Source organism: Chionomys nivalis, chromosome 19, assembly GCF_950005125.1.
Source record: "Chionomys nivalis chromosome 19, mChiNiv1.1, whole genome shotgun sequence".
In the NCBI taxonomy this organism is placed as follows: domain Eukaryota; kingdom Metazoa; phylum Chordata; class Mammalia; order Rodentia; family Cricetidae; genus Chionomys; species Chionomys nivalis.
This window is the reverse complement of record NC_080104.1, coordinates 3,576,933-3,591,820: the sequence shown is the minus strand read 5'-3', so window position 1 is coordinate 3,591,820 and position 14,888 is coordinate 3,576,933.

Below are 14,888 nucleotides of genomic sequence, written 5' to 3'. Positions count from 1 at the left end.
TTTGTTGAAAATGCTTTCTTTCTTCCATTGTATACTTTTAGGTCCTTTATCAAAAATGAGGTGTTCATAGGTTTGTGGGTTAAAATCCGGGTCTTCTATACGATTCCATTGGTCGACTTCTCTGTTTTTATGCCAGTACCACGCTGTTTTCATTACTGTAGCTCTGTAATAGAGTTTGAAGTCAGGGATGGTAATGCCTCCAGAAGTTCCTTTATCGTATAAGATTGTTTTGGCTATCCTGGGTTTTTTGTTTTTCCATATAAAGTTGATTATTGTCCTCTCAAGATCTGTGAAGAATTTTGATGGGACCTTGATGGGGATTGCATTGAATCTATAAATTGCCTTTGGTAGAATTGCCATTTTTACTATGTTGATCCTCCCAATCCAAGAGCAAGGGAGATTCTTCCATTTTCTGGTATCCTCTTCAATTTCTTTCTTCAATGCCTTAAAGTTCTTGTCATATAGATCTTTCACTTCCTTGGTTAGAGTTACCCCAAGATATTTTATGCTGTTTGTGGCTATCGTGAAAGGTGATGCTTTTCTGATTTCCCTCTCTGCTTCCATATCCTTTGTGTATAAGAGGGCGACTGATTTTTTGGAGTTGGTCTTGTATCCTGCCACATTACTAAAGGTGTTTATCAGCTGTAGGAGTTCTTTGGTGGAGTTTTTGGGGTCGCGTATGTACACTATCATATCATCTGCAAATAACGCAAGTTTAACTTCTTCCTTTCCAATTCGAATCCCCTTGATCCCCTTATGTTGTCTTATTGCTATTGCTAAAACTTCAAGCACTATATTAAAGAGGTATGGAGAGAGTGGACAGCCTTGTCGTGTTCCTGATTTTAGTGGGATGGCTTTAAATTTCTCTCCGTTTAATTTGATGCTAGCTGTCGGCTTGCTGTAAATAGCTTTAATTATATTTAGGTATGACCCTTGTATACCTAATCTCTCCAAGACTTTTATCATAAAGGGATGTTGATTTGGCAAATGCTTTTTCAGCATCTAATGAAACGATCATATGGTTTTTTTCTTTCAGTTTATTTATATGATGGATTACATTGATAGATTTGCGTATGTTGAACCAGCTCTGCATCTCTGGGATGAAGCCTACTTGATCATAATGGATAATTTTTCTAATGTGTTCTTGGATTCGGTTTGCCAGTATTTTATTGAGGATTTTTGCGTCGATGTTCATGAGTGAGATTAGCCTGTAATTCTCTTTCTTGGTTGAGTCTTTGTGTGGTTTTGGTATTAGAGAAACTGTAGCTTCATAAAAGGAATTTGGCAATGACTCTTCTGTTTCTATATTGTGAAATACATTAAGGAGTATAGGTATTAGGTCTTCTTGGAAGGTCTGGTAGAATTCCGCATTGAAACCATCTGGACCTGGACTTTTTTTGGAAGGGAGGTTTTTGATAACAGCTTCTAATTCTTCGCGACTAACAGGTCTATTTAGATTGTTTACCTGGTCCTGGTTTAACTTTGGTATATGGTATTTATCTAAAAAGTGTCCATTTCTTTTACATTTTCCAGTTTTGTGGCATACAGGCTTTTGTAGTAAGATCTAATGATTCTCTGAATTTCTTCCGTGTCTGTGGTTATGTCCCCCTTCTCATTTCTGATCTTATTAATTTGCAAATTCTCTCTCTCTGCCGTTTGATTAGTTTGGATAGGGGTTTATCAATCTTGTTGATTTTCTCCAGCAACCAGCTTTTTGTTTCATTGATTCTTTCAATTGTTTTCTGTGTTTCTGTTTTGTTGATTTCAGCCCTCATTTTGATTATTTCCAGTCTTCTACTCCTCCTAGGTGAGTCTGCTTCTTTTTTTTCTAGAGCTTTCAGGTGGGCTGTTAATTCTCCAATGTGTGCTTTCTGTGTTTTCTTTAAGTGGGCACTTAGTGCTATGAACTTTCCTCTTAGGACTGCTTTCATAGTGTCCCATAAGTTTGAGTATGTTGTTTCTTTATTTTCATTGAATTCAAGGAAGACTTTAATTTCTTTCTTTATTTTTTCCTTAATCCAGGTATGGTTCAGTAGTTGACTGTTCAGTGTCCATGAGTTTGTAGGCTTTCTGGGGGTAGCATTGTTGTTGAATTCTAGCTTTAATCCATGGTGATCTGATAAGATACAGGTGGTTACTAATATTTTTTTGTAACTGTGGATGTTTGCTTTGTTACCGAGTATGTGGTCAATTTTCGAGAAGGTTCCATGAGCTGCAGAGAAGAAGGTATATTCTTTCCCATTTGGGTGGAATATTCTATAGATGTCTGTTAAGTCCATTTGATTCATTACCTCCATTAATTCTCTTATTTCTCTGTTAGGTTTCTTCTAATTGACCTGTCCATTGGTGAGAGAGGAGTGTTGAAGTCTTCTACTATTAGTGTGTGCGGTTTGATGGCTGCCTTGAGTTTTAGCAATGTTTCTTTTACATAAGTGGGTGCTTTTATATTAGGGGCATAGATATTCAGGATTGAGACTTCATCCTGATGATTTGTTCCTGTTATGAGTATAAAATGTCCCTCTCCATCTCTTCTGATTGATTTAAGTTTGAAGTCAACTTTGTTAGAAATTAGTATGGCCACACCTGCTTGTTTTTTTGGTCCATTTGTTTGATAAGCCTTATCCCAGCCCTTTACTCTGAGTAGGTGCCTGTCTTTGTGGTTGAGGTGTGTTTCTTGTAAACAGCAGAATGTTGGATCCTGTTTTCGTACCCAATCTCTTAGTCTGTGCCTCTTTATAGGTGAGTGGAGTCCATTGACATTAAGTGATATTAATGACCAGTGGTTATTAACTCCGGTCACTTTTTTAGTAGTAGAGTTTGTGTGTTTTCCTTCTTTGATTTGCGCTGGTGAAGGGTCTCTAGATGTCTGAGTTATTGTGGTCATCGTTGGACTCCTTGGTTAGTGATTTTCCTTCTATTACTTTCTGTAAGGCTGGATTTGTGGCTACGTATTGTTTAAATTTGTTTTTATCCTGGAAAATTTTGTTTTCTCCATTTATAGTGAACGAAAGCTTGGCTGGGTATAGTAGTCTGGGCCTGCATCCATGGTTGAGACCGCATTTGATTAAGTAGCCCTGTAGCCCAAGTTGACACTCAGTGTACTGCGTACCTGTTTTAACTTGCTAAGTGTTGGGATTACAGTCCTTTGACATCAAGTATCATGACTCTCTTCTTTAGTTGTTTTTGTTTTGTTTTGTTTCGTTTTTGAGACAGATTTTTGTGTAGTCCAGGATGACCTCTAACTCCTCATGTAGAGAAGTCTCTCTATGTTCCCTTGACTGTCTTGGAATACACTTTAGCCTAGCCTGGCTTCAAACTCACACAGATCTACTTTCCTCTCTGCCTTCTGAGTGTTGAGGTTAAAAGTGTGCACCACAACTCAAAATGGCCTTTACTTTCTGATTTTCCTGTCTCTTCCCTCAGAGTCCTAGATTAGTGGTGTGCATACCATGCCCATCCCTTTACTAAAAAATAAAATAAAGCATTAAAAAATTCTGCCTTTATTTGACAATCAAGAAATGGGCTAACCCCATGCTTAATGTTGACGCAGAATTTTTACACAGTCCGAGCCGACTTCAAACTCATGATCTTCCTGTTTCTGCTTCCTAAGTCTTGACATATGGGTATGCATCATCATTCTTGGCTTAAAAGGTTTTTTTTTTTTTTTTGCTTTTTTCTTTTAGACAGAGTCTCTTTGTGTCACCTTGGCAGTCCTGGAACTAGCTCTGTAGACTAGGCTGACCTGGAACTCACAGAGATCCTCCTGCTTCTGTTCTGCCTCCCGAGTGCTGGAACTCTAAGGGTTTATGCCACTACAGCCAAGCATTAAAGTGTGTTTTTGTTTGTTTGTTTGTTTTTAGAAAGATTCATTTAGAAATGTGGATGTGATTAGGAGATTTGATGCCCTCTTCATGGGCTCCTGTCTATACCTCTGTATGGCAGGTAGAATGCACTCAGACAGAATATGTATATATATGCGTAAATAAAAAGAGTAAAAATAAATCTTAAAATATTCTTTAATAGTTATCAGGTAGTGTGGTGTACATTCCTTTGAATAGCATACATATGTTAGAAACTTGGTGGGCAAAAATTTAAAGAGATATGCAAAACCAAACTGCAGCAAAGTTTCAAAGCATTTTGCAATTATGTTTTGGTACTCACTTACATTGGCTTAGTCCTTTCTTTCACTCAGCAGTAGCAAGCTATGGAGAACCTACTCAAGTGTACAGTAGGTAGACAGGCTGCAGAAAGGTACCACTTTCAGATTGCTTCTAGGTTTCATTTGTGTGTTTTAGAAATGTATATAAATCCCTTCAAACTCTCACTTATTAGTCCTCAGGATCCTTGTTTTATACTTTTGTTTTAGATGTTTGCACTTTTCAGCCTCATGCCAAGAATGTAAACACTTATTTGAATTATGTGGACTGATGCTGAGGTTTTTTTTGTGTGTGTTTGTTTTGTTTTGTTTTTTGAGACAGGTTCTCATTATGTAGTCTTGACTGGCCTATAACTAGCTATGTAGATTTAGTTGGCCTGAAACTCACAGAGATCTTACTGCCTCTGCCTTCTGAGCACTGGAATTAAAGATTTCAGCAACCACACTGGGCTCCTATTTTGGCTTAACTGTGAAATATCCCCCGTAACCTTGAATACTTTGTTTCTACACAGTAATGCTGTTTTAAAAGGATTGTGAAGCCTTAGGAGGTGGGGCCTAGCTGGAGGAAGTAGAACGGGGGATGGCTGTGTGAGTGATAGTCCAGCACTGCTTCAGGCCTGAGCTCTCTGTGCTTTCTGGTCAGTGTCATGTACAAGCAGTTACAGCATGCTCCCACCGCCACAGACCCAATCTGTCACCATACCTTTCCTGCCATGATGAACTGATAGCTTCTGAACTATACACTGAAATAAATCTTTCCTTCTTATGTTGCTTTTGCCATGTACTCTACACAGCAACATAAAAATATACAATGTACTGATAAGAGCACGCTCTGCACCAGGTTTTGCTTGTGCCTTCTATGTATTAGCTTTTTTATCCTCATGTTATATCTATGATGTTCATTGTTAAGAAACTAGTTTTTTTTTTCAGATGAAGGGACTGATATGTAGTATGATCAGTATGCTAAGTGTGAAGACTTTGACAGGCTAACTATAGGTCTGTGTACTTACTGAACATGATATAGATATATTTATACATACATGGGTGTGTTTGTGTGTTTATTTAATTGGGATGGCGCTTTGCTTGCAAGTATGTATGTATAACATGTCTGGTTCCTGCAAAGTCAGAAGAAGGCATCAGTCCCCATGGAACTGGATTTATTAATGGTTGTAAGCCAACATGTGGCTACTGGGAGCTGAACTTGGGTTCTTTACAACAACAACAAGTGCTCTTTACTATGGTTCATCTCTCTAGACCCAGTAGGTGTTCTTTTTTTAAATGTGGTATTTCTTTTGGGGAGGTGGTTGGGTGGGTAAGGAGGTAGAAAGTGTGTAGAAGGATGTGAGGGAGGGGAAACCATTTTTATATTGTATGAAAAATATATTGTATTGCTTGAATCAAAAGAGCTCTGCTTACGAGCCTAAGGAAAGCTTGCATGTAAAACCAAGGGAAATACATGTACTTTTACATGACAAAGAACTTTGAGTTTGTTCTTTAGAAAACACTTGCACAGGCAAAGGAAACATGTTCAGTGGCTTACTAGAGAAAATAATACATATTATTTTTATTGGGTTAGGGTTACAGTTATGGTTCATGTTGTTAGAGATAGTGTAAGTTTTAGTGTTTTATTGTAGGGGCAAGGCTAGGGCTAGTGTTAGGGCTGATGCTGCTGTCAGGGTTAGGGTGGGTAGGGTAGGGTTCTATAGGCTTTGCTGAATTAAGTTCAAGAAGAAGTGGCTTGTTTCCCTAAGAAAGATATTTAGTGATTTGCATCAAAACAACTCTGCATGCTTGTCTAAGGTAGCAAGTTTGTTAAAAGTCTACTGGAACTGCAGTATTCCTTGGGGAGCAAGAAATCTGAGTTTCCTATTTAGAATATACGTGCACAAGTTAAGGAACTATGCTCAGATGTCTATTAGAGAAAACCTTAGTGTTGTTGTGTAGAGCTCACTAAATGTTGTTGGGAGTGAAATATACTATATGGAATAGTATTTAAAGATGCATTACATTTTTTTTTATGTTGTGGAGCATTTGCTTTAATGGTGCAAAGATGTGTTGCATTCTTTTATGTTGATTTGTTTAACTTTGTGAAGTTTGTCTTATGTTGCTTGTCTAAAACAACTGATTGGTCTAATAAAGAGCTTAATGGCCAATAGCTTGTCCGGAAAGAATATCCAAGATTGACAGGAAGAGAGAATAAATAGAAGGAGAAATCTGGGAAGAAAAAGAAGGAACAAGAAAAAAGTGTGAGGACACCAGGGGCCAGCCACCCATCTACACAATCAGCCACGGAGTTCCATGTAAAGAAAGGTATATAGAATAGAATCCCAGAGGCAAAGGGTAGATGGGCTAACTTAAGAAAAAATGGGCTAAACACAAGCTAAGCTAAGGCTGAACATTTATAAGTAAGAATAATCCTCTGTGTGTTTATTTGGGAGTTGGGTGGCAGGCCCCCCAAAGAGTAAAAGAATAAAGACCAAAGAGTTAAAACAACAACAGTGTCCTGTATTGCTCTGCTTGGGTACTTAAGGAAATCAGGTCTGTTACAACCAAGTGAAAAAACAAATAACTCTTAGAAGAACAAGAATTTTGGGTTTCCTATTTTAGAAATCAGACACACATGTAGCACGAATTCTAATTGATCTTAATAATAAAAACTTGGAGTCAGCTATTGGGGGTGCAAGCTGAAGGGTCAGAGAAGCAGAGCAGCCAGTCACTAGAGTTCTTACATCTGCCAATGCTCAGACCAAAAGGAAGATTCGGTCTCTATGAAAACTCAGACTGCATGCTTGGACTACCTCCTCAGACTGCACTGAGCTCTTGTCTCCTCCTGCCTTATATTCTCTTCTCTGCCCATCTATATCACCCCTGTCTCCATCTCTCTAGTGCTGGGATTAAAGGCGTGTGGTCCCAAGTACTGGGATCACTTTTGTGTGAGCTCCGTTTCTCTTCTAGATTGGATCAATTTTGTGTAGCCCATGTTAGCCTTGAACTAGCAGAGATCTGCCTGCCTGTCTCCCAAGTGCTGGGATTAAAGGTATGTGCCACCACTGCCTGGCCTCTATGACTAACTAGTGTGGCTAGTTCTGCACTCTAATCTTCAGGCAAGCTTTATTTGTTTGATCATAAACAAAACATTACCACATGCACAAGTGTGGGAAATATGCTCATTTGGCTAATAGGGAAAACCGTACTTGTAGTTCTACAGTGGTTACTAAATCCAGTGAGATATCACATTGCTAGCATCAAAACAGTTCAGCCTACCTACCTACAGGAAGCTTGTGTGTTAAAACTTAGGGGGACAACAAGGAAGAGCTTTGTGTTTGCTCTTTAGAAAAACTCACACAGGTAAAGGAAACATGCTCAGCGACTCATTAGAGAAAAGCATACATAGTATTTTTGTTGGCTTGGTGTTACTCTTACAGTTCCTGTCGTTAGGGATAATGTAAGTGTTAGTGTTTTACTGCAGGGCTAGGGTCAGGGTCCGGGTGTGGGTCAGGGTCAGGGTTAGGGTCAGGGTCCGGGTGTGGGTTAGGGTCAGGGCAGGATTAGGGTCAGGGTCAGGGTCGAGGTTAGGGTCAGGGTCAGGGTGGGGGTTAGGGTCAGGGTTAGGGTTGGGGTTAGGGTCAGGGTCAGGGTTAGGATTGGGGTCAGGGTCAGGGTTAGGGTTAGGGCTAGAGTCAGGTTCAGAATTATGGTCAGGGTTGGGTTTAGTTTTAGGGGTAGGGTTCTATAAGCATTGCTAAATTTTTTTAGGAAGAAGTGCCCCATTTTCCTACAAAAGATATTAGATGGCTTCTATCAAAACAATTTCATATTTGTCTAAAGTAGCAGGTTTGTTAAAATATACTGAAAATGCAGTATTCTTTTGAGAGTAAGAAGTTTGATTTTCTGTTTTAGAATGCATAGGCACACTTTAAAGAACTGTGCTCAGGATCTGACTAGGGAAAACCATAGTTTTGTTGTATAGTGATTACTAAATACAACATGCAGAGAAGTGACTTGTTTACCTTCAATAGCTATTGAGTTGCATGCATCAAAACAGCTATGCTTATATGCTTAAGGAAATAAGGTCTGTTACAACCAAATAAAAAATGTTTAAGTCTTAGTTGAGCAAGAACTTTGTTTCCTTTTCAGAAAACAGACATGTAAGTGCAGGAAATATGATCAGTTTCTAATAGAGAAAAATCATACTTCTAGTTCTACAGTGATTACTAAATACAGTTTAGAACTAAGGGGACTGTTTTGGTGTGAAAGATTACGTGTTGCTATGGGTTGAACCTGGACTCTCTGAACATGGCGGACAATGAAGGCTGATGAGAAGCCAAGGACAATGGCACTAGGTTTCGATCCTAATACATGAACTGGCTTTGTGGGAGCTTAGCCTGTTTGGAAGCTCACCTTCCTGGACCTAGATAGAAGTGGGAGGACCTTGGTCTTCCTGTAGGGCAGGGAATTTGGACTGCTCTTCAGTATCGAGAGGGAGGGGGAATGGACTGGGGGGAGGAGAAGAGGAGTGGGGATAGGGGGAGGGGAGCGGGGGGAGTGGGCAATATGTGGGAGGAGGGGGAGGGAAATGGGAAACGGGGAGCAGTTGGAAATTTTAATTAAAAAAGAATAAAAAAAATGAAAAAAAAAATTTCTTCCTAAGCCCATAATGGCTCCCTCTGTCATGATGTATCTTTCATTGCTCTCTCTCTCAGTCCCTCTCACAACTCAACCATCCTGTTCCTTCATGGTCTCATATCCCATTCCTTCTCCTCCAGTTTACCCAGTTTACCCAGGAGATCTTACCTATTTCCCCTTCCTAGGGCAATCCATGCATGTCCCTTTTAAGGTCATCTTTGTTACCTAACTTTTTCTGAACCTTTGGATTGTAGCTTGGCTATCCTCTGCTTTAAATCTAGTATCTATTAGGAGTGAGGACATACCTTTCTGGGTCTGGTTATCTCACTCAGGATGATTTTTTCTAGGGAAGTCTAGCAATAGTGGAGAGGTTTGCTTGATTCAGCCTTTTCCTGTGATCAGATTGTTGATTCCCTAATTGTCATCATAGAACCTACATACAGTAACTGAAGGAAGCAGATGCAGAGATCCACAGCCAAGTTCTGAGCAAAGCTCCTGGAGTCCCGTCGAAGAGAGGGAGGAGGGATTATATGAAAAAGCTGAAGGGGGCAAGATCATAGTAGGGAAACCCACAGAGACAGCTGACCCAAGGCAGTGGGAGCTCATGGACTGTAGACTGACAGCTAGGGAAGAGTCATAGCACAGACCTAGGCCCTCTTCATGTGGGTGACAGTTTTGTGACTTGATCTATTTTTTTTTTTTTTGGACCCTTGGCAGTAAGACTAGGATATCCATAATGCATGAACTGGGTTTTTGGAGCCAATTCCCTGTGGTGGGATACCTTGCTCAGCCTTCATGCAGTGAAGAGGGACATGGTATTGCCACAACTTCATATGCCAGGCTTAGTTGACTCCCCATGGGAGGACTTACCATCTCTTAGGTGTGGATAGGAGTTGGTTGGGGGGAGGTGGAAAGAGAATAAGAAGGGATGGGAGGGAGGGGGAACTGCAGTTGGTATGTAAAATGACTAACAAAGAAAGTGTCAAAGAATAAATTTAATAATAAAGAAGAAATTAAAACAAAACAAAACAAAACAAAAAAAGATTACGTGTTGCTAGTATTAAAAGTGTTCTGCATACATGGCTACAGAATGCTTGCTTGTTAAAACCAAAGTAAAAAGCATGTACTCTTAGACGAGAAAGAACTTGGAGTTTGCTCTTTAGAAAATATGCTCACAGGTAAAGGAAACATGCTCAGGGACTTCTTAGAGAAAACTATACATAGTACATAGTAATTTTGTTGGGGTAGGGATATAGTTATGGTTGGTATTGCTAGGAATAGTGTAACTCTTAGTGTTTTACTGTAGGGATAAGGCTAGGGTTAGGGTTTGGGGCTATGGATAGTGTTAGGTATAAGGTGGGCTTTCATAGGCATTGCTGAATTCAGTTTAGAAATAACTGGATAATTTTACTTAAAAGATATTAAGTAGTTTCCATCAAAACAACTCTGCATGGGTACTTAAGGTAGCAAGTTTGTTAAAAATCTACTGAAAAACAGAGTATTCTTTGAAGAGCAAGTAGTTTGAATTCTCTTTTTAGAATATGCATGCATAAGTGAAGGAACTCATGAATTTGTTGACATTTAATTATTGTCTGTGGCCCCATGGCACCTCAGTCAGTGTCTTCCAGCCACTCAGGCCATAGCCTGTTGAGGCTTCTGGTACCATGGCCCCAACTTTGCTTTGGAAAGTATATGTAGGTTTAAATTTAAGTTTGAGGCCAACTTCATTTACAGAGTAAGTTTCAGGACAGCCAAGGCTGTTACGCAGAGAAACCCTGTTACAAGGAGAGGGGGGCCTTTGTTTGTCTTGGCCAGCAGCTAGCTTACACCCGAAATAATCACACAGAAACTGTATTGATTAAAATACTGCTTGGCCATTAACTCTAGCCTCCTATTGGCTAACTCTCACATCTTGATTTAACCCATTTCTACTAATTTGTGTTCACAACGAGGTTGTGGCTTACCGGGAAAGATTTAGCATGTCTGACCTGGCATTCCATGGCGGCTCTCTGACTCTACTTATTCCTCCCAAAATTCAGTTCTGTCTTCTCCGCCTACCTAAGTTCTGCCCTATCAAACCAAGCAGTTTCTTTATTGATTAACCAATTAAAGCAACATATAAACAGAAGGACATCCTACAAAACCCTTTCTTGAAAAAACAAAAGAAAGAGCCTATTGTTTTATTTATCGATAAGACTCCATGGAGCCACCACTGGAGATAGATGTGCTTTAATTTTAGCTGGTAAGCCACAGCCATGTGGCTAAATAGATGAATAGAAATGGGATAAATTAATATGTAAGAGTTAGCCAATAAGAAACTAGAGCTAATGGGTCAAGCAGTGTTTTAAATAATACAGGTTCTGTGTGATTATTTTAGATCTAAGATAACTGGGTGGCTGGGAACCAACAAGTGGCCCCCTGTGACATTGGGGAACCCATATTTGGTCTACAGGCTTAGAATATCTGGCAGGCTTTTATGTGAAACAGGAATTTTGAAGGACTGTCCTATCTTGTCTTGGCAAAGTTCAGCAATGACTTTCTTTTGTGTCCTGATTTTCCAGTTTGGATAACATGCTGTCAGTAGTCAAGGCTATGGCAGTTTTTTCCAAGTGGCTAACTTTGTGTGGTGGTTTGAAAGAAAATGGTCCTCAAAGAGAGTGGCATTATTAGGAGATACGACCTTGTTGGATGGAGTAGGTGAAGTCTTATTGGAGGAAGTGTGTCCCTGTGGGGTTGGCTTTGATGTGTTTTCAAGCTTCACTCAGTGAGATAGCCAATTCTCTGCTGCTTTCTGGTCAAAAGGTAGCCAGCAACACATCTGCTCACATGAATTTCCTTTTTCAGTTTGAGTAAAAAAGGTTTTAACTTTAACATAGTAAAATTCCATTTAACAAAACAGATATCAAGCAAGAATTACAGTTATTTTGTCATAACTAAAGAAAACTATAACTATCTATTCTTCAACTCCATCAAAGAATCCAGAAGGATATAATATTACCGAAGTAAACAGGAAGTACATTGTAAGCAACTTCCAACACTCTAAAAATGACGGAGACAACTGGTTATCTGGGCAATCACCCAAAATTTCATTTTCAATGTTGGAGAAACCAACTTTGGCTAAGGCCTAGAGTAGCTGACAGACCATTTTCAGAGGCAAGAAGTTTTTTAAAACCATTTTACCCAGTCTTGGCAAGATTTGACAGTCTTTTTGATGTGGGATTTCCCTTTGTATGCTGTGATTACCATTAATGAGCAAAGAACTGCTTTGTGCCTATAGCAGAGCAGGGCGGGGTGGAGCAGAGCGATGTGGGGAGGGCTGGGCTGAATGCTGGGAGAAAGAAGGGCGGAGTCAGAGAGAAACCATGAAGCCACTGGAGACAGACGCTGGGAACTTTAGCCTGTAAGCCACAGGCACGTGTCAATACACAGATGACTAGAAATGGGTTCAATTAATATGTAAGAGTTAGTCAATAAGAAACTAGCACTAATGGGTCAAGCAGTGTTTTTAAATAATACAGTTTCTGTTTGATTATTTTGGACCCAGGAAGAACAAGTGGCTCCTTGCAACATATCTTCACTTGTCTCATTTGTCCAGTGGTCTTCAGACTCCTTAGCTGGATACCTTCATTCTCCTGAAAAGACAAAAAGAAACCCTGCCCCAGCTCTAATTTCTTTTTGGCAAGTTAAATCTGATCAGATGAGAAACATTTGTTATGGAGGCCAAAAAGCCTATTTCCACACTGACCAAAGGTCAGAGAGTAGGGACTTATTTCTAGTTCCTTCAAGGTTATTGTGCTTCTACCTCAGACAAAGGTCCTAACTACTTGTAAATCAGAGAAATCTGTTCTTTCAATGTTATTGCCAACAGATGTGGCTAATTGCCAGAACTTGTCCTCCTGGAATAGGGAAGTAGTTTGCTCCTACCTCAAACAAAAGATTAAGGAACTAAGTTCCAATTCCCTTGGGATTCCACCCAGGGAGTGGTTTGCCTACAAAGTGTTTTGATCTAGGGTGTAAGCATGACTTGTTTTGTTCTGGCAACAGAATGTTTAACTGTGAATGTAGCCTGTGACTTTCAATTGGTATGTTCATTTCCTTGTATCATGTTAATGCATTTTTTTGTCTCACTCCTACCTTTTGGGGTCAGGGGTATTTTAAGCAGTTGGAAATTAAACACAAATTTTTAGTACTCACTGAAAAATTCCCTCCCCATACTATCCTATATAGTTCTCTATTCTATTATTTTCATTTGTGTCTTCATATTCTTTACTCTATTTCTAATGCCCATGCCCTTACCCTGGCAAGAAATATTTTTGTCGAGGCTGATCCCCGACAATTTGCTAGTCATATAAGTTAGTGTAGATTGAATGGTCATGCTGTTTGATTACCTCTTCTAATCAAAAGGTCTCTCTTTTTCAAATCTAATCTTTTAGTTGCTCTGGGGAGGAGTTTTTTCAACAGTGACAGGAAATGACGGAACCAAATTTGACATGGGGCTCTCTGAGAGATCCCTCAAGGCCTTTCCCAGCAACAAAGGGTTACCTTGACTGTCTCTTGTTGATCTACATTAATTAGTCCAATGCCTGCCTCTACCAGACCTTCTGCATAATCCAGAAGGGAAGGATATTCTGTTTGGACAATGCTTAGAAAAACCATTGTTTCTAGAAATGTCCTGTTCATAATCTCTTTTTAGATGACTTTGTTTACCATAATTGAGACATTTGACATTTTGACTTCTTCTTCAAACCTCTGGAAATCACCTCTCATATCCAAGCATCATCATATTTATGGTATTCAATATTGGTTGTATCTCAGATCTATCCCTCCAAGGGTGCTAATCTTGCTTTTAATGGCCTAATTGCCCTTTTGCATTGTGCACTAGCACTTTCAAAAGCCAGAAACTCAATTATTATTTGTATAGCTTCTAAATTTGGAATCATTGTATTAACTCATGAAGTCAATCTTTGTACAATTTAAATATGTGGGAGTGGTCTTGAACATCTCTGGGGAGGGGTCATTGTTTGGGTGGCTTTCTTGGAGGAGTCTGGACTGAGGCAACTCCCAGGGGAGGAGGCTTGGGAAGAAACTTTCACCCAAACAACTTGTGGTTCACATCAACCAAACAATAAAAAATAAACAAACAATAAAACCCAACAAACCCAGAACCTTATAAATATGCAAATTTGGCCTATAATTTAAAATGGATTTCATATTGCTTGGGGAAAAAAACCTAGAAGGTGGTGTGTAGGTTCCCAGAGAGTGTTCTTGAGGGTCTATTTTCCCTGGGTGTTTCCTGTCTCACTCTCTGATCCTCTCTGCCTTAGCATGAACTGTTCTGCTCTGTGCCCTACTCACCATGATTGACTAGAACTTTCAAAACCATGAGCCCAGGTAAAATCTTCCTCTTTTAATTTGTCACAGCTGTGATACGAGTGGGTGATGGGAGAAGAGAGGAGAATGCAGTACCATTGGTACTGCCTCCCTTGCCCATGGTCAGGCAGACTCAGGGTCTAGCCTCTCTGAAGTCCTTGGACTACTTGTTCTGCTTGCAGGGAGTTGGGCTCCATGAAGGCCCAGTTGAAAGTCTACTTATATGGTAGGCAGAATTCTTTGAGAAACAGAAACCATAACTGTAGGAAGAACAGGCCTTCCTTCACAACTCTGCAGTCTACTCCACGGGTCTGTTATAGCACCTGCCAAGTTTAGCTGATGTCTGGGCTGCATACACTCAACTCCATCCTTTGGTAATCCTCCTTTTCTGTTGCTACTGCTGCAGCAGTTGCTCATTGTGAGCAAGAATGGGACCAAGAACTGAGCAAGAGTGTGATTAATACATGAATTCATTCTGTTTGTATCTTTGGTTGTATGCCAATATTTCATGTTTTATACTTGTGAACTCAGTAAGATCAGATTTCTTTCAGCTAGGTTGTGGTATAGCTCAATGAGAAAGATTCTAAAGTACTGGAAATGTTGAGCATATGTGAAGGCATAAGTCACAAACAACCCCACACCAGTTTGGAATTATGATTAATAGAATGGTTATTTATTTAAAGGGGAAAAACTTAGAGATCACCGTCCCAGATAACAGCCCTCTGTGCAATCAGGA